This window comes from Leuciscus leuciscus, assembly GCF_965113295.1.
Source record: "Leuciscus leuciscus genome assembly, chromosome: 10".
NCBI lineage: Eukaryota > Metazoa > Chordata > Actinopteri > Cypriniformes > Leuciscidae > Leuciscus > Leuciscus leuciscus.
Genome location: NC_138734.1, coordinates 18860195 through 18881931, shown reverse-complemented (window position 1 = coordinate 18881931; position 21737 = coordinate 18860195). Strand labels below are relative to the sequence as shown.

The window sequence follows — 21737 nt, the reverse complement described above, 5'->3', positions numbered from 1 at the left end:
TTATTGTCTGGGGTCTCTGGAGACCCCAAAAAACACGAGTGTAGACATAAATAAAGACCACCAGAGGGTTAAATCAATGTATTGTGTTATGTGAATTCACATCATTTTGAAGAAAAAACTCTAGGCAACGACATCCATTAGCCAAAAGTCTTATTGTCACATATTTAGTATGTGTTTTGTGGCCTTATTTCAGAAACTTTAGTTTTTTCAATAACCATGCATAAACATTATTCTACCAGAAAGACTCGGGAGATAAAATGATATAACAAGTGTAAATGTATTAATAGCTCAGCAAGCATAATTTTATAAAGTCTTTGGCGTAGGCCCTGTCCTTAGCAAGCAATGCGAGGGTAACGGAATCTGCAAATCCCGCCTGAAGATGAAGGCAGGGGCGCAGCCGACCCCCTGGAGGTAAAGGAAGGGACCATCCTGGTGGTGGTGGGGAGGATGGAGGGAAAGGACCATCTTGGAGGTGGTTGGGGAGGATGGAGGTAATTGGCGCCGTCAGTATCTGCAAACTCAGACGAATGTAAGTACCATTCTTTTATACTGAGAGTGTTAACACATGATTGGTTAGAAGTGAGTTAATACATGACGCGCTGATTGAGTCTTCCAGGCAGAACTTAACGCTAAGCTTACATTTCTACCAGAAAGACTCGGGAGATAAAATGATATAACAAGTGTAAATGTATTAATAGCTCAGCAAGCATAATTTTATAAAGTCTTTGGCGTAGGCCCCGTCCTTAGCAAGCAATGCGAGGGTAACGGAATCTGCAAATCCCGCCTGAAGATGAAGGCAGGGCGCAGCCGACCCCCAAAGATAGGTGGAGGAACACCTCCGCCGGGACGGAGGAACACCTCCGCCGGGACGGAGCCCACCCCCAAAGATAGGTGGAGGAATACCTCCGCCGGGACGGAGCCCACCCCCAAAGAACTGTAAGTAAGAGTACCCACCAGTCGTGGATCCTGCAGTTCCTGGAATGAGAAAGAAAAGTTAAAAGAATAACGTGAAAAAGGCCTCAATGGACCATAATACCAAATTACTGTGCATAGACATGATGTGATAGACAACAAAAGACAAGGTCCAAAGACCACACATAGCTATAAAGCACAAGGTCGTGATGACCACAGAGACGAGGCAGCGATGGACCACTTGACCCTGATAGGCTGCACATAAAAGCCATTGAGGCGCCAGGTCGTGATAGACCACATAAACACAAGGTCAAGCTTGACCACAAGGCCACGATGGACCGCACATAAACACAAGGTCATGCTTGACCACAAGGCCGGCTTGACCACACATAACAAGGCCACGATGGACCAACATACCTCGATGGGCACATGCAGACAAACCATGCAGGCTACACGGCCATAATAGACCACATATAGCTGGCCACGATGGCCATTAGACGCAAAAGACCACAAACGAGACAGGCCACGATAGACCGGACGGCCATTGGACCACATAAAACCAAGGCCTCGATGAGCCACGAGGCCATAATAGCCACATATAGGACAAGGCCACGGTAGGCCACACGGCCATGGGAGACCACATAGACGAGACCGCTTAGGAGCCACAACGGCCGCTAATGCCACACAGAGACAAGCCTATAAGACAAGGCAACTAAGCCACACAAAACCAAGGCCTCGATGGACCACAGACCCCGATGGGCCACACACAGGACAAGGCCACGATAGGCCACACGGCCATGATAGACCACACAAAAACAAAGGCCGCGATGGACCACAGACGGCCACACATAGGACAAGGCCGCAATAAGCCACAAAGCCACTAAAGGCCACACATAAACAGGCTAAACATAAACATGGCCATAAAGCCACGTGAAACCACGACCTCTAGAGGTCACTAGACCTCGATGGGCCTTGCAGGACAAGGCCACGATAGGCCACACGGCCATGGGAGACCACGGAGACGAGACCGCTTAGGAGCCACAACGGCCGCTAATGCCACACAAAAGACAAGTTTCACGAGACAAGGCCGCTAGGCCACACAAAACCAAGGCCACGATGGACCACAAGACCACGATGGGCCATAAGGACAAGGCCACGATAGGCTACACGGCCATAATTGACCACACAGAACAGGGCTATGATAGCCACTCAGGACCTGTCCACAAACGGCCACAAGGCCGTGATGGACCACACATAGACGAGAGACAAGGCCAGACAGGCCACATGAAACGAGGCTGCAATAGCCACATGGAGACAGACCACATTATCTGCTTATCGGGTGATGCAAGCTAGAGTTCCAGCGCAGATTAATTGAAACATGACACCACCACCAGTATTTGCATGAGGATTTACCTGAATCGTTACTGAAGAGCTTGCTGAGCTTCCAGAATGATTTTAGAATAATTTCTTAAATAAGACTTGAATGCAGAGGAAAACCATCTGCCCAGCATCTTGATAGCTGAAGTAGAAATGCCGCATTTGGCTGCTGTAGTGGCTGCCCCGATCCTGCAGGAATGACCGGTATGCTGAAAGGGAGACAGCTGTAGCTTTTGAGGACAGAAACTAGATGAGTCCTGAACCAGGCTTTAGAGAGAGATGCTTCGTTAGGTAGGGAAATAGAGGGAGTGATCTGAGAATCTAGGGAGGATTTTAGGAATTTAATCATAGATAGAAGGGACAAAAATAATTGCTAATTTTAGAATTTGTTAATGTGATACCAGAACTTTAGTTATTTGGGGTGCCTAAGAAAGAGTAAAGAAATTAAGTGAGAACGTGAATCAGAAAAAGAAAGACCATGGCAAGATCAGAGTGTTTAGATCTGAAGTAAATTCACCTGGGTGAATGAGCCATGAATGCTGTTAAAACATGGCTACAATCGAATATGAAAATAGAAAGAGAAGACCATTTCGAATGGAAGGCAATTAAAAGGGGGGTTAAATGGATTCCACTTCTGTAATGTTGCTGTTAAAGCATTTCAACAACTGCAAAGTTACAACGCACAAAGTCAAGCATGGAGGACTTAATTTAAAGAGATTGCTTTGTAAGGACTACAGCAACGCTGAGAGGGACTGTGCAGCATCTCTTCCGGATAAGTGGCATTGCAAACCCTAAAGTTACATAAATCCAGCTCCCAAAATATGATTTATAGCATATCGAGACAGGATGAGATAGTGAATGACTAGAAGATTACTACGCATAAGCTACATAATTCATCAACTAACCATCCAGAAATGGTGTCTACATGTTGACGCTTCTGAGTCTCTCCATCTCTGAGTAGGTTTGAACGAAGCTAAAAGTTTTGAAAATGTCTGAGAGTAATCAGAACTGCAAAATGAGCTGTTGAAACTCCAACCCCCTGTGCCGGGGAGCAGCAGCCTGACTGCATCCAAAGGGACAGACAAAAACAATGCACTTTACTCACACTCAAATGACAATTCCAGCATAGTAGATGAAAATATCTTTGGAGCATTCCAAGTCAAACCCCTCACACACACCCTGGGGACACTGGAGACCCACCACACATGATTTCGTAATTGTAGACTAGGAAGGAACAACCGGCCGTGATCAGGATGGGAAATAAAGGAATCTGAAAAGAAAACCGAAACATTATAAACAAATACTGCAGAAATATAAGCTTTTAAGATGTAGGGAGCCATGCCTCCAGTGATATATGGTCTAGCTGGATTGAGCAGAGCGACTAATTTACATGATCACTGTTAGAAGAGACAGGGTGATGGACAAGGGTTGCTGAAGGGCAGAGCCACCTGAAAACTAAGGTGTGTAGCTATAGCATTGCAGTGGTGAGGAATGTGCTCACGCAACCTTAATCATGAAATTGGAGACTAGTGATTGCCAGATAAACATCTCAGGAATAGCATGTTCGTCTGACAAGAAGATCTGCCTTGATGTAACCGATCTTTGTTAGCACATACAACTTAAGTTTTGCGACCACTTCGAACCCAAAAGGATGTTAGCAGCCACTATAGGATAATTTCTGTAAAGCGTGAATGAACGAAGCCTGAGCAGGCTCGAATTTAAAAAAAAAATTTTTTATAACCACTAAATCTTAATCTTATTAATCTTATTACCATACTTACCTGAAGTAAGGTGACGGCATACCGATAAGATACAACCTCAATCACACTTGATATTCTGTTGTTGACTTTTGAGCACAGAATCTATTTCTCAGCTGTGCAGTGTACACCTGACATTACTCTCGAGTTGCCTTTGTACGAGTGAAGTTTTATTCACGGCCGAGAGATCGCTGGCCATGGCAACCAAGTGAGTCCCTTGAATAGAAAAATCTGTGAACATTTAAATCATACAGATGAGTAAATATAATGTCACTCGAGTCTTCTTGACTGTGATTTCTGGTGATTGGTTTGAATGATATAATTTAAACATAACTATTAGGTCTACTGTGTTAATCACATTGGCGAAGTCTGTGACCTTTGACCTGAGCATCCTTAGTCTGCCTTCTTTGTACTGTATATGTAATATCAAATACCTATTACGTAAATATTTCTATGACACATATTGGTGGATTAAAGTAGTCGCCGAGAACAGTTGTGTTACAGCGATTGTACAATATTTCTGTTACTGAAGAACTTAAATGTAAGTATTAAAAGATCTTGATATGAAGAAAAAAAAAATATATATAAATATAAAATGTGGAACAGTTTAAAGAATTATCAGCACTGTAAAGGTATAATTTATTTCCTTTGTATTATATACTCCTGCAACATAGGCCTACCCATATAAGCCCAACATCCTTCATAACCATGACTACTAATGCATAACGTCCAATGACAACTTGCTTCCTTTAGGGTCAGCTTCTTTCTTTATGAAATGGTCATATATTTACATGTATCATTTTCAAAAAAAAATTGTTTTTATTTTTTATTTTTTTATTTTTTTATTTTTAAATAAAAGTTAAAAATAAGTTATAATTTAACGGCATTAATTGCTGTTGTAATGTTTGAAAACAAGCTGAGATATACATAAAATAATATTCCCCCTATTGATTGGTTGAAGTCTGCAATCATCTAGGTATAAGTCGAGATCTTCCCGGCGGTCGGGAAGTGATTGACAAAACATCTCCAGTCCATAAATGCCGAAGCAATACCAAATTCAGAAAAGCGTAAAACAAGTTGGATAGGTAGGCCTAGGCTACTGCTCCTTTAAGACGGAGTGCACTCTCACGATGGTGAGTGAGCAGATGAGGAGCGCGAGCTGTAATATATGGCGCATATAAAGCCGATTAATATCTAAGTTGCTCTTAAGCTTGTTTTAATTTTATTCCTTTTTTTTATTTTATTATTATTATTTTTTTTAATAAATGAAAACTACCACGTCACACAGTCGCCATTTAACTTTACCGCTGATGAAGGGAACAGTAGAGTATCAAGTTATATACTTACCTGAATGAAGTTTAATCACAGTAATGGGGACATGTAAACAGTGGCCGCTGAAGCGCCTACCAACATAAAACCTTGAAGTGGAACTTGAACTTGAAAAAACCCTGTGTGGAAATCGTCTCTCATGAGATTTCAAGCTGCCACACGCTTGTTTCCTACACGAGTGTGTCGCACTCACGCACCGCAAAAGTTGCTGAGATCTAATCAACGATATTTGACTTGTGTTGTTATGGTTGGAATCGAAACGCGAGAGAGCGAACCCAAAGGGAGCATAATTGGCGCCGTCAGTATCTGCAAACTCAGACGAATGTAAGTACCATTCTTTTATACTGAGAGTGTTAACACATGATTGGTTAGAAGTGAGTTAATACATGACGCGCTGATTGAGTCTTCCTGGCAGAACTTAACGCTAAGCTTACATTTCTCTCAAAAATACAAACATGTACATGCATGTTGCTCACATATTATGGTAGCCCTGTTTGTGCTAAATAGAGTGTAATTATACCTTTGCCATTAATATGTTTATAAGCAACTGAAAAAAGCACAAATGTCAGGGCATGTCAGAACATCTCAAGGACCCCAAAAATCCCTCAGACCCCAGAGGGTTAAGAAGAAAATCTTCGTTATAATGTTTACACATCATTTATAGGCTTCCTTATATGGTATCACCATGGTAATTTATGAAATCATTTGAAACCTTAATTTAAACTTTACAAACAATAGCATAACTTTTGTTTTTATGATACGTATTAAATTAAATATTAGCCTAAATATGCATTAATGCATATTTAAGCTAATATTTAATTTAATACGTAAAAACAAAAGTTATCCTATTGGTTGTAAAGTTTAAATTCTATGCTTTCAAGTGATTTCATAAATTACCATGGTGATACCATATAGGGAAGCCTATAAATGATCCCAGACCAGAATTTCCGCTTTATGATTGTGAAGAAATATTTAAAAAATATATGTTTTTTTTTATACATTTCACAAAATAGTCAAGCCACATATCACAAGAAAACTCTCATTCTAAGGAATTTGCCGATGTAGTTTATTTCATTGTGAGAAAATCATAGATCGAATGACGTTTTAGCTTAGGATGTTATCTTTCACATGACACATATATGCCACTTATACACACATTCCTGTTTAAACTAATGCGATATGAATATGTTGTTATTTTTTTCCAACTCCAGGTCTTAGCTTCACAGTCACACGTCAATCACATCAGCCGGACCACTCACAGCGGAGATACTGACACTGCCACGGTTAAGAGGCTGGACGCGCCATTTACTTCCGGGTCACGCACGAAAGCTGTGTTGACTGAAGTTTTCGCGAGTTTGCGTGTGTAATTATAGTTTATGGACTGTTTTGATTTCTATACTTGCATCTAAAACAGTAAAAACATTGATGGCACTGATAAAAACGACCTTTGGAAGTAGACCTGAAGCTAAATTGATGATTTTGAAAGGAGCGCGCAGTTTGGGGAGAGCACTCTGCGTCTGGTATGTAGGCTACAGTGAAACTCAAAAAATTTGAATATCGTGCAAAATTCATTTATTTCAGTAATTCAACTTAAAAGGTGTAAACTAATATTATATTATAAATGCAGAGGGAGATATTTCAAGCCTGTAGGCCTATTTGTTATAATTTTGATGATTATAAGGCTTAGCTTATGAAAACCTTTTCACACTTCTAATTTTGAATTTGGGTTTTTCATAAGCTGTAATCCATAATCATCAAAATGATAACAAATACAGGCTTAAAATATCTCACTTTGCATGTCGCCTCTCGACGCATTCAAGGTATTCAATGTACACATTACTTTCCTTTGAGGTTGATTAACACAATCACACCTGTAGAAGTGGACATGGCCAGTCGCGCCAGGTGTAGACACAGTGAAAGTGGATTGTGACGGATGATTGAATTTACAAGACACATTGTAAATTAGCATTATAGTCTGCATATACCACATTGCTAGCATGATTTACCACATTGCTAGCATTGATGTGAAGTTTCAGTACAAATTAAGTGATAAACTCTGAAAAAATATGATTGTCTTATAATAGTAATTGTTATATAAGTGACTTTAAAGTGTCTAAATATGAATGCAAAGCACCAGTGAAAAGATTTTATTAATAAGTAGAATGAACAGCAGAGGGCACTAGAAGACCACTTATTGGCTCACTTTCACTTTAACAGGCTTGATTTTCACCAGTATTCTGCAGTAAATCAAACCAGTTGTTCCATGTTAACTCCATTATGCATGCTCTCTCTCACACACACACACACACACACACACACACACACACACACACACACACACACACACACACACACACACACACACACACACACACACACACAGACAGATAGTTGTTTTTCCAATGCTACTGTGATATGTCATTGAGAAAATATGGTCAACACAATATGCATATCATTTGATAGATCTCCTCATGCTGAACATCTTTGCCTCAAGAACCACTGCTGTCAATCAAACCGTTCATTAAATATTCGCGAACATGTTATAAACCTACTTTTTCGCCCGATTAGAACCAGACCAGTCTAAGGACAATTCTCTGGACTCTCTAGATCAATAATTATATATTTTTTTTAAAGTTGAACTTTTGCATTTGGATGGCTGTAATAGGGTAATTTATAAAATGGGCGTGGCAAAATACACTAAAAGCCCATAAATCCTAAATGAAAACTCAGAACTTCACAAAAATGAAGCATATGTGACATATCATTAACAAGCATGCCAAATTTTATGGAGATCAGACGATAGGTGGCGCTATAACTGTTAAAAAACTTTAAAACCATATATTTCCTATGAAAAACCCGGAAAACTATTGTTTATGTGAAAAGTAGTGGTACATTTCCTGGAAAAGACAGTTAATCAGTTTTATGACAATTTAAAATATTTATACTGTATGTTCATTAGGTGAAGGCGGCAGTTATTTATTTATCTGTACCCTGAGTAGGCCTACCTATAATATAGTATGCTATAATTAGATTTTATTATTTACTTTCTTCAAAGTTTTAAGTATCATTTACCTTTGTAGTGGGCTCGTTTGTTTTAAAAGTAATGTACCTAAATCGGTTAATTAAAAAGTAATTCAGAAAAGCTGGTAGTATGGGATGTCCACTCACAATGAAAACCGTGTTCTGCGCGCGGTGGTCGCAGGGTATACCCGCTGGCAGGTTTTGCGGGCTTGGCACGCGAGGAATATCAATTGACAGAAGATAAAAAAAAAATATATATATATATATTAACTTTAGAAAATAAAAATATTAGCTAAATTGGCTAGATTTACGAAAAATCAGTTGTGCAGTCAGTGTTGGGTACCTGGAAGGGAAAAAAAAACCAAACAAAAAAAACATAATATAATATTAATCTAATATTCAACAATCCATACGTGGCGATATATGCGAGTCGCCAATAAGCCAATGCTGAAAGAGAAGAACCAACCACTGCACGCGATGCGAGTCTGATTACTCTATCGACACGTGGCAGCATTTGGTGTTCTTGATGTGCAAATGTTTGAGATTTAAGTATGATATGGAATAATATGTGGAAATGTATGGTTTTATTTATAAAATTATTTTTATTAAAAATGGTTTTATCATAGTATGATAATTTGTGGGATTGTGAGCGTTTTCCCCAAAAACGTAATAAATTGAATAATATAAATAAAAAATAATTTTAATAATAAAAATTATAATAATAATAATAAATTACATTTATTAAATTTAAATTTAATACATTTAAATTTATAAAAAAATATAAAATTATACAATTATTATTAAATAATAAGAAAATAATATAAATGAAAAAATAATAAAAAATAATAAAAATCCTTACAATTACAATAGGGTTTCAGCACTTTGTGCTTGAACCCCTAATAAAAATCCTAACAATTTTCGTGCTTCAACCCCTAATAATAATAATAATAATAATAAAAATCCTTACAATTACAATAGGTGTTAAGCACTTTGTGCTTGAACCCCTAATAAAAATCCTAACAATTACAATAGGTGTTCAGCACTTCGTATTTTCAAGAATGAAAATGTATTTTACTGGCTTAATATGGTTTCTTATTTGTTAGTGGGTTGTAAAGTCGCATCAGATGCATTGCTGCATTCTTCTCATGCATTTTTAGATGCTATTAATATATTAATAAATCAAGAGCCTTTATTAACTTTTGGAATTTATACTGTTGGAAACTTTTCCTTCGTCAAAGCAGAGACCAGGAGACGTTGGGATATCTTTCAACAGAAGTTACTATTTATTGAGAACTCGCTGTGCGTTGCTGTAGTCATCAAGTCTAACTAGGGCAGTAGACATTGTAGTTTATATACATTTCAAGGGGGAGAGATTTACACTGAGGTGGATACACTCGGAACAAAGCATATAAATGAAGTATACAGGTGTCAGGGTTCTGTCACTTCTGTCTGGGTTACATTCTGGTTGGTGACAGAGCTCTGACATTCCCAGTTTGTCCTGTGTTTGTTTAGTTTGGTTTATTTTGAGCACATGGCTTGTCTTGTATTCCATGTGCTCTCCTGTCAATTGTCTAGCCCCTCCCATCTCGTTACCTGATCATTGATTTATCTTCCCCACCTGCTTTGTTCATTACCCTCTTTTGTTTGCTCCCTTTTTAGTCTCCCTGTGTCTGCAGTCCTGTGCTGGTTCGTTGTCCATCCCTCCTGAGATCTCTCTTGTTTTCCCCCACGGGGTAGTTTTTGTTTGTAGTTTTGGTTTTGCCTTTTATTTACTTAATAAACATCCTTATTTCCACACTTGTATCCTCGCTTCACTTTTTGACCATTCTGTGACAGAACGAACCAGCCAACATGAGGATACAGCGGAGTGAGGTTTCTCTACCTGGAGGAGAGTCAGGGTCTCATATGACCTTGTTTGAGTATTTTGCCATGTGTGCTTGTAGGACTGAGGAGACCATTGGAAGAGGAAGAGGAAGGTCCAATACTGCTACTAGCAGCTCCCCTGAACCCCCTTCCGTCAGCACAACGGATACCTGTTCAGCTAGCACTCCTTTCTACAAGCAATCCTTTGAGGGAACCCGCCTAGCCATATTCCCTGGGACCCGTGGAGGCCGCAGGAGAGGACGTGGTCGACATGGACCCCGACGCCATTCCCCATTTCAACCTCTCTTCAGCCCTGAACCAGTGCTGTCTAGTGGCTCCGAACCCGTGGTGTCCAGCGGCCCCGAGTCTGAGTCGGGGGTCTCAGGTCTGGTGGTCCCGGAGGACCCGACTTCGGTGGTCCCAAGCCCGGTGGTCCAGGAGGACCCGACTTCAGTGGTCCCAGACCCGGTTGTCCCAGAGCTTTCCACCATCAGTCCTGCCATGGCCAAGAGGGCTATCTTCAATTTCTAGGCATTGGCCGTTCTGCATGCATGGAGGAAGCACATGGTTTCTGCCGATCCAGAGACTGTTCAGGTCACGTCTGCCGATTCAGGTCACGTCTGCCGATCCAGAGACTGTTCAGGTCACGTCTGCCGAGCCAGTGTCTCCGGACAAGATGGCCGCCGCCGATCCAGTGTCTCCGGACAAGATGGCCGCCGCCGATCCAGTGTCTCCGGACAAGATGGCTGCCGCCGAGCCAGTGTCTTCTGACAACATGGCCGCCGCCGAGCCTGTGTCTCCGGACAAGATGGCCACCGCCGAGCCGCTGTCTGATCCTGTTCCTGAGCCGCTGTCTGATCCTGTTCCTGAGCCACTGTCTGTTCCTGTGCCGTGGCCGCCTGAGGGCTCGTCTCCGCCGTGGCCGCCCGATGGACTGCCTGATCCGCCCTGGCCACCTGATAATTGGCCTGCTGCGCCCTGGATGCTTGTCCGGTCTGCTCTGCCCTGGACGTCTGCTCGGTCTGCACCACCCTGGCTCACAGCCAGGAATCTTGACCCGCTTGAGTCTCCCTGGCTCAACCCTACGTCCCTCCCTGGTCACCAAGGACTTTCTGGCCCGCTAGGCAGGTATTGACTGGACTGACTTTCCTCCCTCCCCTCCCTCCCCTCCCTGTCTTTGTGTTTTGATATGTCTGTCTGGTCCGTTGTTGTGTTCGGTTTGTATGTCATGTTCCTGTTTTTGTTTTGATGTCCCTCATTTGGGGACGCCAGGGAGCGTCTCAGTAATCTGACTCATTTAACTTACATTAGAGAAAACAGGTCTGGCAGGAATCTCTTGCTGGAATCTCGGTAATCATCATTTATACCTCAAATGCTAAATTCAGTCTACTAAATTTTCTCAGTTTATATACTATTGTATTGGAACCTAAATTAAACATTTAATAAATTTGTAATATAACAGTTCCCCCTTTGAGAGTTCTAATAACTCTCACAAAATACAAATTTAGACACTTGAAAGTTCATTCTTGTAACCTGTGATCGTTACAGGCACATTGCACATGTTCTATGTTGATTTTTTTTGTAATTGCATGCTGACACAGAAACAAACATGCAATTAGGGTCCGTGAAGTTCTTACGGGTAATAGTCTTTTCTGGTTGGAAATGTCATTTTCTCGTGAGAGGCGTGAGACATTTGTTGAATGAAACACTTGATACTGTGGACGCATAGATAGTACGCCAGTAGGAGAAACAACAACAGAATTGCTATTTCCTTGATCCACAGCCAGGGTTTACCTAACAAGTTTCCGAACCATGAAGAATTATCTTCAGTCATCTGGTGTAATTTTCTGAAAGATCAAGAATGTCTTGTTGGATCAAGTTCTCTGTTGGATGTTCAAGTTCTCTGTTGGATCCATTAACCCGGTGCAGCACTCAGGGCCGATAATGGTGCACGCTCCCCCTTGCGTTGCAAGAATGTAATCCAAGGCCACTCTGTTCTGTAAGATCATTATCTTGTGCGAAGTGAGAGTGTTTGTGATGTTACCCAGGGCCAAAGCCGTATCATTGGCCAATTTCTGTACAGAATTTGACAAGCTTCTGACTTGATCAAGGGCCTGCATGACACCATAAGACGGGATTAACCCTCTGAGGTCTGAGCTGTTTTCTGACCCTGGAGGTGTTCTGACATGCTCTGACATTTGTGTTTTTTTCTGTTACTTGTGACATTTTCATGGCTAAAGTCTAATTACACTGTATTCAGCACAAACTCTGCTACAATAATATATCAGCAGCACGTATGTAAAAGTTTGTAGTTTTGAGATAATGACATTTATGCGTGGTTTGTGAAAATACAAAAAAAAATTCTAAGGCCATGAAACCCATACTGATTATTTCTTAACAAGACTTTTGAAAATTGTATCACGTAGCCTAGAATATTTGCTCCAAAACTATGTGAAAATCACCCTGACTGCTCATTCAGATAAGACAATATATTGATTTTAAATTTCAAAGACGTGTTTTGTGTGAAAAAGCCTTATGCGGAAAGGCGTGATCATCTCATGAATATATAAGGCTTTAACACCTGAGAAAGACAAAGACACTCCCCTAACTGCCCTATTAGGAGCGATCAGGCCCTGTCATTCAGAGCAACTTTGCACAAAGAATGAGGAGATTTAAAAAAGAATGGCTTTTAGATTGTTTGGATTTATTTACAACACAACATAATCCAAAAATACAAATGACAAAAGAGCACATTGAAAACAATGATCCAAAGACAGAGACCTTTGTGCCATTCCTAAAAACGTTTGTACATACATACCTTTCATTTCCAAGGTGTTTGATTTTCACTTTACCATGTTCATGTACAGAGAAAGTCAGCAGGACTCAGTTGCATCTGGTCCCTGAAAGAAAAAAAAAAAAAAGAAAAAACTGTGAACATACTGGTATCAAGAGAAACTAGGCCTGCACGATTTTGGGAATAGATTTTAGATTTTTCTGGTTAAAATTTCTTTTAAAAAATTCACAGAATACACACACACACACACACACACACACACACACACACACACACACACACACACACACACACACACACACACACACACACGTTTCCAACAATATATAATGAACACCAGGTGTGTTGTGCCTTGTAGGCATAGGCTACGCAGTGCTGCATAAAATAATAACAATAAATTAAATCTTCCAAAAGATTTCAAGAACAACTACGCTAGAGAAAAATATATTGATTATCATATGTTACTTCAAATGTTTCCATTCGTTATGATGATATGAAATGAGATAATAGTAAAAACATAAAGCCTAATGGTTGGTGCATTTTTCCTTTCAAACGCAATCGCGCTCCAAAACATGATGCATTCAAACGCACAGCGCGCTCCAAAATATTAAACATTATGGTTATACATATGTTTGAGCAGATATCCACAAACAGTATTTAACAGTAAACACGGGTCTAAATAGTATAATATTCACCATACTAGCAACAGTTCAACTGCAATGTGAAGTTTATGCAACAATACCATAAACTAATAAGTAAGAATTTCTTACCTTACATCTTTCTTGTCTTCAAATCGCGTTCTTCTTCTTCTTAGGTAAATCCAATGTAAGCTCAGACATGTCTTCCAAACTCGACGAAAAGCAGAGACTTGTGAAGTGTTTTGGTGTTTTGTGTTTGAGGTAACGAGGGCGTTCGCGTTCCATGTGGACGATTTGCATGTGAATCTCTTTTGCGCGAGTGGGCGTGTCGAATTAAAAAATAATTAGCAAGCGTTTGAGATACTGGACATCCTGTCGGTTTTATACAAATTACTTAAACAGAGAATATTTGTTTTTAGTTTGAATCCGATCATTTAAAAGTACACACTTAAATGTGTATAAGGGTATATGGCTGATAAATGTGTGAGAAGTATTCGCTGCGTTTTGTTTCAGTTTATAGACGTGCTCAAGAAAAAAAAGTTCACCGCGACGGAGAGGCAGAACGCACACCCTGTTTATTTTCTTTATTTTACAAAAGCACAATGTTTTGATTTGATTGTAAGTGGACACATACAAAAGTAGAAATATCACAGATTATTTTTTTTATATTTCTTTTTTCTGTATAACCATAAATGACGGAGTAATTTAAGTTTATGTTGCTGCTATGTGAAAAAAATCCATCAAAACGCGTCGGCGCGTTTCTCGACCTCAGAGGGTTAATGCTCCAAGAGTTCTTGACCACCGTAGCTGTGTCCCAATGTGAAGACTGCATCCTTCGAAGGCTGCGGACTTCAAACGATGCAGCCTATGCGTCCTCCGAACGACACACCATGTAGCCTTCGTAGGATTTCCTAATTGTGCAGCCAGGTGTTCCCGATTACCGCTCCAGGCGCCAAGCAACGGTGCGAGAGTATGCTGCCATCCTGACAATTCATTTGATATAATTAAGTAAACAGCTATGGAGCCAGAATTGGCTATTGTCATTTTTATGTTTTATATTTTACTGGAGGACCAGGTCATGTAGGCCTACTTTCGGCTTAGCCGAAGATTCAAATGTTCATTTATATCTTACCTTGATGCGATTTTGTAGGCTAGTGTATTCTTTTTATTATGCACATAAATGGACCATGGTAAATATATTTACACAGGTTTTCAACCCTATTTGAATATAAAACTCAGTTGAATATAAAAAGTCCAGTGCGAATGTTACTCCCACTCGTCATCGGCAGCTGTCAGTCACTGTTGCTAGGCGACAAGAACAATCCTCCGCCGCTAGACCTGTCCGAGCGCTTCAGATGCGCTCTTTGAAATGGGACGGTGCTGTAGTTAGCAACAATTATTTAGTTAATATTGTGACAATAGGCCTACATGCCTACATTTTGTTAGTTTAATTTTCAAAATAACCAGTGGTGGTATGTAAGGAACTACATCGTTAATACTCGAAGTGATTTTCCCACACAGGACAGCAACACTACAAAATTGTTTTACAATAAACTACACAAAAGTATATAGTTTAAATGTATCAACCTTGAAAATATTCAGAAGTAAAATGCAACATATGCAGTAATATAAAAGCAGAACCATCATAAAAACCCTGACAAGGTTTTTTTTCCTCCAGAATTCCTTTACTTTTACTCTTGATACCTTAAGTACATTAGAGTATGGAAGATAAGTTTGCTTAACTAAGGTTTGAAATATATGACTAGTAGTTTTTCCCCAAAGCGGTATTAGTGGTTATTTAAAGTACTTCAGTGTAATAAAGTATCTCAATATTTATTCCATGAGTCAGCCCTGCAAACCTGTTGGTAGACGTGGATAGTGTAAATATGCAGTCAAACACTCTGGAGAGCATCCCAGATGATGTCCCACCAGCAGGAGGCCTTACCAGGGTCTCTATTGTGGAGCCCATCCCGGTCCAGCAGCAAACCAGGGTTTCCCACTCAGCTGAATAAAAGTCTACATCATTTTTTCTTTATGTTGATTTTGATATGTTTAAAATATGTTGTAAATAGTTGGGGGAAAAAAGTTATAGAAGAATTTGTTTCATGTAGAAATTATGACTGTCATTACAAAAATAAACAATGTCCCGAGCAATGAATTCTCTTTTATTTACACATTTAAAGTTGCATAATTTTTTTTTCCTTTTAAAAAATATAAGTGAAAAAAAAGTTAAGAATATATATATATATATATATATTTCTCAATGATTCTTTCAAGAGAAGAAAACAGCCTGTCCATTCTCTCTTGTGCTCTCCTCGCCTCTGCAGTCCCATGTCTTCTCTAATCAAGTCCAAAAACTCGTCCTCTCTGTCTTGCCTTCATCGTGGTGCTGGTGCTGATGCTGCTGGTCCTGGTGCTGATGCTGCTGCCTCTGGCTCCTCCTCTTCTTGGTCACACACTGCTGAACTCGGCCCTGGTGTGTCCTCAGGGATTGAGGCAATGAGGGTGCAATGCCTCTGTCCCAACATATCATCCATGAGGACAAACCAGGGCCAAGTTTCAGCAGTGGGTTTCCCACTCACACCCTCTTCTGTCCCAGGACACGTGCAATCCTAAGGCAGAGCAAATTAACCATGGCTTGTTAATAACAACAGCACAATACATTTCAGCAAAGATGTGATCTCAACTTTTACTTAGTATTTTTAAAATAATATTCATGAATACTCAAATTTGGTTAAAACCTTTGTAGACATAGCTTGCATGACAGCACTACAAAAACACATAAAAGTGAAACCCCAATGCCTTATCTACTGCTTTTCTTATTGTTGTGGGCTTTATAGGGTGAGTGATATTTCTTATTTACACAAGTTAGACAGACTAGTGCATATATTACAATAAAATTTAATTTATTTCGTTTATTTATTTTTTTAATTGCAGTTTAATAAATTGAGCTGTCTGCTCCTTGCTCCCTGAAACAATTATTAAACTAATATTAGCACAAGTTTTGCCTCAGACCACTTGACAAATGAAGCCACGCAATGGTGATGGAGTTAAGATGAAGTTCATAAGAAAGAAAAACTTGTGGCTTTTAACTGTGGTTTCACTAGCTATTTGAGTAAATGAAAACATAATAGGCCTACTTACATTTAAATGTGAATTTGCCGTCCACCAGCGAACTCTCGGCCGTCATATTTTTTTTTAATAAAAATGCTGTCGTCACCGACGCGCGATGACTTATGGGATAGGATAGTCCGCTAAGTGTCCATTTATGTATCCTTCCTTTCACGGGGAAACGAAGGGTGTATTTGGCGTCGCTTTAGCCTTCGTCGCGCCGCGATGACGCAACCGGCCTTCGAATACGGACTTCGGAGGATGCAGAATTGAATTGGGACAGCCTTCATCGCGCCGCGGTGACGCAATCGGCCTTCAAATGCGACATCCGAAGTGTGCAGCCTTTGAATTGGGACATCCTTCGTCGCTCCGCTGTGACGTTTCGACGCGCAGCTGTGACGCAATCGGCCTTCAAATACGGCCTTCGGAGGATGCAGACTTCACATTGGGACACAGCTCATGTGTGTGCACAAGTGAGTCCTAGAATGCAGCCATTTTCTTTGTTCGTGGTAGAAGCTGAATTTTGTAGATATGGAGAGTGTGTATTTTCTCTGATAGCCGGTAGAACATAAACCAGGGTGCACCTGCCGTTGAATTGGCTGGGCAGGATGTTGTAGACAGAAGTTCCACATAACCAAAAAGTGCCAGTCGGTGGAGGAATCATACACCACTGATTTATTGCAAAGAGTTTCGGGAGGGATGGTGTCCTGTGGAAACACTCTTCTAAGTCCTTTTCCTCTTTTCCTGCTGATGGAGTAATGTCCACATGGGATTCTGTTCTCATTTCGACCACAAAGCTGCAACGTTCACGAGGAATTTCACCCAAGGGAGTCGAGGCTGGAGCATAATTTTCCATGTACCAAGGAAAAGTCATTGGCAAGAGTAGATCTGTCATGATGGGAGTAGCTGAAGTTAGGTTGCAGGATGGTAATCCAGGAATGCAACACGGAGAAGCTGGGGGAGTTGTGATGTTGAGACATGTATTCTTGTTGGAGATGGGGTGTGCCACCCATGGGATTCCTGCTCCTACTAAAGGCGGGTGTGGCATGCAAACATTCTTTTCAGCAAACAAGGTGTTTTTTTACATATTCATCAGCTCTAAGAATATGTTGTTTCTGGAGTCTACACTTTGTGCGATGTCCATGATGGTGTAGCGTCTGGACCAATCGGACACACACAATTCATTTATTTAATGAATAATCCAGCAAACTCACTGTGACACTTTCACCAAAACTTAACATCCCAAATGACGCTAACACACTGGCAGGACGGTGTCTTGTTACAGGAAACACAGGGGGGTTTACGATCAAAAGGAATGTGGCAGCATGTGTAAGAGAGAGACAATGGGGGGACAGAAACAATCTTCCATGCAGACTTCGCTGCATTAATCAGAAACTAACTGATCTAGAAATGAACGTGCATCCCAGAAACTGTGTGAATGATTGTGATGTTTTGTGTCCTATTATGTATACACCATGGTATGTATTTTATTATACAACCAACGGTCATTGTAACCTTACCTGTATCATGTCTCCTATCAAATTAATCCTCATTTGATGACTCACGCTTTGATGTACATCACCTTCTCTTAGAATTCCCTTTGTTCCCTCTTTCTGATTGGTTCAAGGCGTGCCTTTTGGTTAAGCTTTAAAAGGCCCTTCCGTTAGCCCTGCCTCTCTCTCAGCGCTTCTCAGCCGACAACAACGCAGTTTCTGCTGTTCTGCTGTCTGAGCAGTATTTGTTCAAACACTAGGGTTGTATCCTTTTCTGAGTCTGCTATTGTAGTTCCTTCTTTCCTTCTTTCTTAATTCCAGCGACACCTAAAGAACAGTGAGGTAAGCATGGACTATTGGATGGGGAAGGCCTATGAGGGAGTCTTCACCGCTGGGTTGGCCCCCGAAGCCTGTTGCATTCGGTTCTTCCCTGGGCTCCTCACTGGTCCGTGTCCTATACTATCCCTGTAGGTGGGGGAACAACTTTACAGTGTGACACATGAGTCCAGGTTTCCCTTCCCTGACACAATACTGCAGCTGCTGTAATCAACATCATTTGATGTGGTCCGTGCCACTTAGGCTCTAATGGCTTGTTTCTGAATGACTTTATCATGACCCATTGACCTGGGATTATTGTGTGTCCGTCTTCTGGTGGAGTCTGCCAACGAGACTCAACTCTCTCTTTGGCACTCTGTAGCCTACTGCCTTTGGGAGGTTTTCACAGTAAGCAATCAGGGCATTTGAGGCAATGTGTACATCAGCATTTCTAAGATCAATGACACCTGGCATCTGCCAGCAATCCAGCAATAATCTCATGAGGGCTTAATCCTACTGATCTGTTAGGTGACGCTCTCATACTACACAGTACTGCTGGCAGTGCTTCGACCCATGGTACTCCTTCCTGATGCATTTTGCTTAGCCTGGTTTTGATTGTTCTGTTCGATCTTTCAACCTGTCCTGATGCTTGTGGCCTATATGGGCAGTGAAGATTCCACTTAATCCTCTAGACACTTCCTTGACTACCTGTCCTGTGAAATGTGTACCTTGATGGGAATTAGGATCAATATAACTCAAAGGGGATTGAATTACAGTGAGTAAGAACCTAATTAATATGCAAATTATTCAGAATTAATATTTAACACTTTATCAACTATTCGCCCACCGATAATTTGAGATTAGGGTATTTTATCAATTCTGGACAGAATATTATCATAAAATTATGATCACTGATTATGAGCAAGGTAACAAAATCTACAGTTTAAGGCAGTAACTTGTAAGCACACAGCACAAGACGCTTGTATGTAAAATCAACCAAGACTTTATTGAACTACTCTAATACACACAAACTAAACTAACGAAAACACACAAACATTTATTCAAACAGTGACAGAGAAAAGTGATGTTATTAACCGAGGGTGAGTGGAGTCCCAAATGTCTAGCGTTAGACACTATTTCTTGACCGCAACCTGAGAGAATCAATCTACTAGCACTTTAATCTTAGTTCGTTTTCTTAATAAGATTTGCACCAGTTCAGCCAGAATTAGGAGATTGTGTACTTGCGTTTGGATGCTCCTGTGAGCGTGTGCGTTCCCTTCTGTGACGAAGTTGCTGGAGGGAATCTCTTCGGCGCTGATTGGCTGGCAGTTGGTCGATGATGCGTTCTGAGGGACAGCTTTCGATGGTGAGTGGTTGGTTGGCTTTGCCGGGTGGTGCTTCGTTCGCGGGATTTCCTGGATTGCGGGTTGCTATGCAACGGAGTTTCCTCTGAGTCTGGAGTGACTCTGAGAGGGTTTTCTTTGACGAAGTTCAACAAAGGATCTTACGGAAGAGTTGATGAGTTTTGAGTGAGCTCTTGGTGGTTTGAAGAGTGTGTAAGCATACACGCTGGACGATGGAAAGGTCAGCACAAACATAAGCAAGAGCAAAAGTCACTGCAAAAGCAAAGCGAAAAAAAAAAAAGCATTGGCTGCTTGTCATTGGGTTATAAGCGTATCCATCCGACCCGTCCTTCCGAGTGTGACAGCCTATCAGATATTGTCTTGGGCGGGACCTACGCCCCGTTCTCCGGTTCTTGCATGTAATTAGCATAATGTCCACGTGATTGCGTGTGCCCAAACTCCTGAGAGTTTAGTTAAACGCTTTAATAAGCCAACTTAATAGTTTAGATATGGTGCATCCTACAAACATCTACTTTATATCAAAATTCTAGAAATCATTTACCCATCAAGTAGGTACCAAAATACATATATTTCCCATAGTTGAGGTGGAAGTAAATAAGGATTTAGCTGTGATAAGTGTTTAACACACAACATTAACTTGGGTAATATAAAACAATGATGGGTAGGTCCCGCCCAAGACAATATCTGATTGGCTGTCGCACTCGGAAGGACGGGTCGGATGGACACGCTTATAACCCAATGACAAGCAGCTATGCGTTGCTTTTTGCCTTGCTTTTTGCCTTGCTTTTGCAGTGACTTTTGCTCTTGCGTATGTTTGTGCTGACCTTTCCATCATCCAGCGTGTACGCTTACATACTTTTCAAACCACCTAGAGCTCACTCAAAACTCATCAACTCTTCAGTAAGATCCTTCGTTGAACTTCGTCAAAGAAAACCCTCTCAGCGTCGCTCTAGCAGCTTCTCCAGAGTCAGAGGACACTCCGTTGCATAGCAACCCGCAATCCAGGAAATCCCGCGAACGAAGCGCCACCCGGCAAAGCCAACCAACCACTCACCATCGAGTGCTGTCCCTCAGAACGCATCATCGACCAACTGCCAGCCAATCAGCACCGAAGAGATTCCCTCCAGCAACTTCGTCACAGAAGGGAACGCACGCGCTCACAGGAGCATCCAAACGCAAGTACACACTCTCCTAATTCTGGCTGAACTGGTGCAAATCTTATTAAGAAAACGAACTAAGATTAAAGTGCTAGTAGATTGATTCTCTCAGGTTGCGTTCAAGAAATAGTGTCTAACGCTAGACATTTGGGACTCCATTCACCCTCCGTTAATAACATCACCTTTCTCTGTCACTGTTTGAATAAATGTTTGTGTGTTTTCGTTAGTTTAGTTTGTGTGTATTAGAGTAGTTCAATAAAGTCTTGGTTGATTTTACATACAATCGTTTTGTGCTGTGTGCTTACAAGTTACTGCCTTAAACTGTAGATTTTGTTACCTTGCTCATAATCAGTGATCATACTTTTATGATATTATTACCGTAGGCCACGGGATAATATTCTGTCCAGAATTGATAAAATACCCTAATCTCATCTTATCGGTGGACGAATAGTTGATAAAGTGTTAAATATTAATTCTGAATAATTTGCATATTAATTCGGTTCTTATTCACTGAAATTCAATCCCCTTTGAGTTACACTCACCTAAAGGATTATTAGGAACACCATACTAATACTGTGTTTGACCCCCTTTCGCCTTCAGAACTGC

At 40.8% G+C, this 21737-nt stretch overlaps 2 long non-coding RNA genes across 2 annotated transcripts in view; both read right to left on the bottom strand.

Moving 5' to 3' along the window:
- Positions 1-226: 226 nt before the first annotated feature.
- LOC309508602 lies at positions 227-2608 on the bottom strand. The gene is made up of 3 exons (XR_014209594.1): positions 2326-2608; positions 955-975; positions 227-511 (listed from the first exon to the last, which is right to left on the bottom strand). It is a non-coding gene; the product is annotated as an uncharacterized lncRNA (long non-coding RNA).
- A 10528-nt stretch (positions 2609-13136) lies between these two features.
- LOC309508567 overlaps positions 13137-21737 on the bottom strand; it is a 73757-nt gene continuing 65156 nt past the window's right edge. Inside the window, exon 2 of the long non-coding RNA XR_014209555.1 lies at positions 13137-14458. This is a non-coding gene — a long non-coding RNA (uncharacterized lncRNA). The remainder of the gene's footprint in view (positions 14459-21737) is intronic.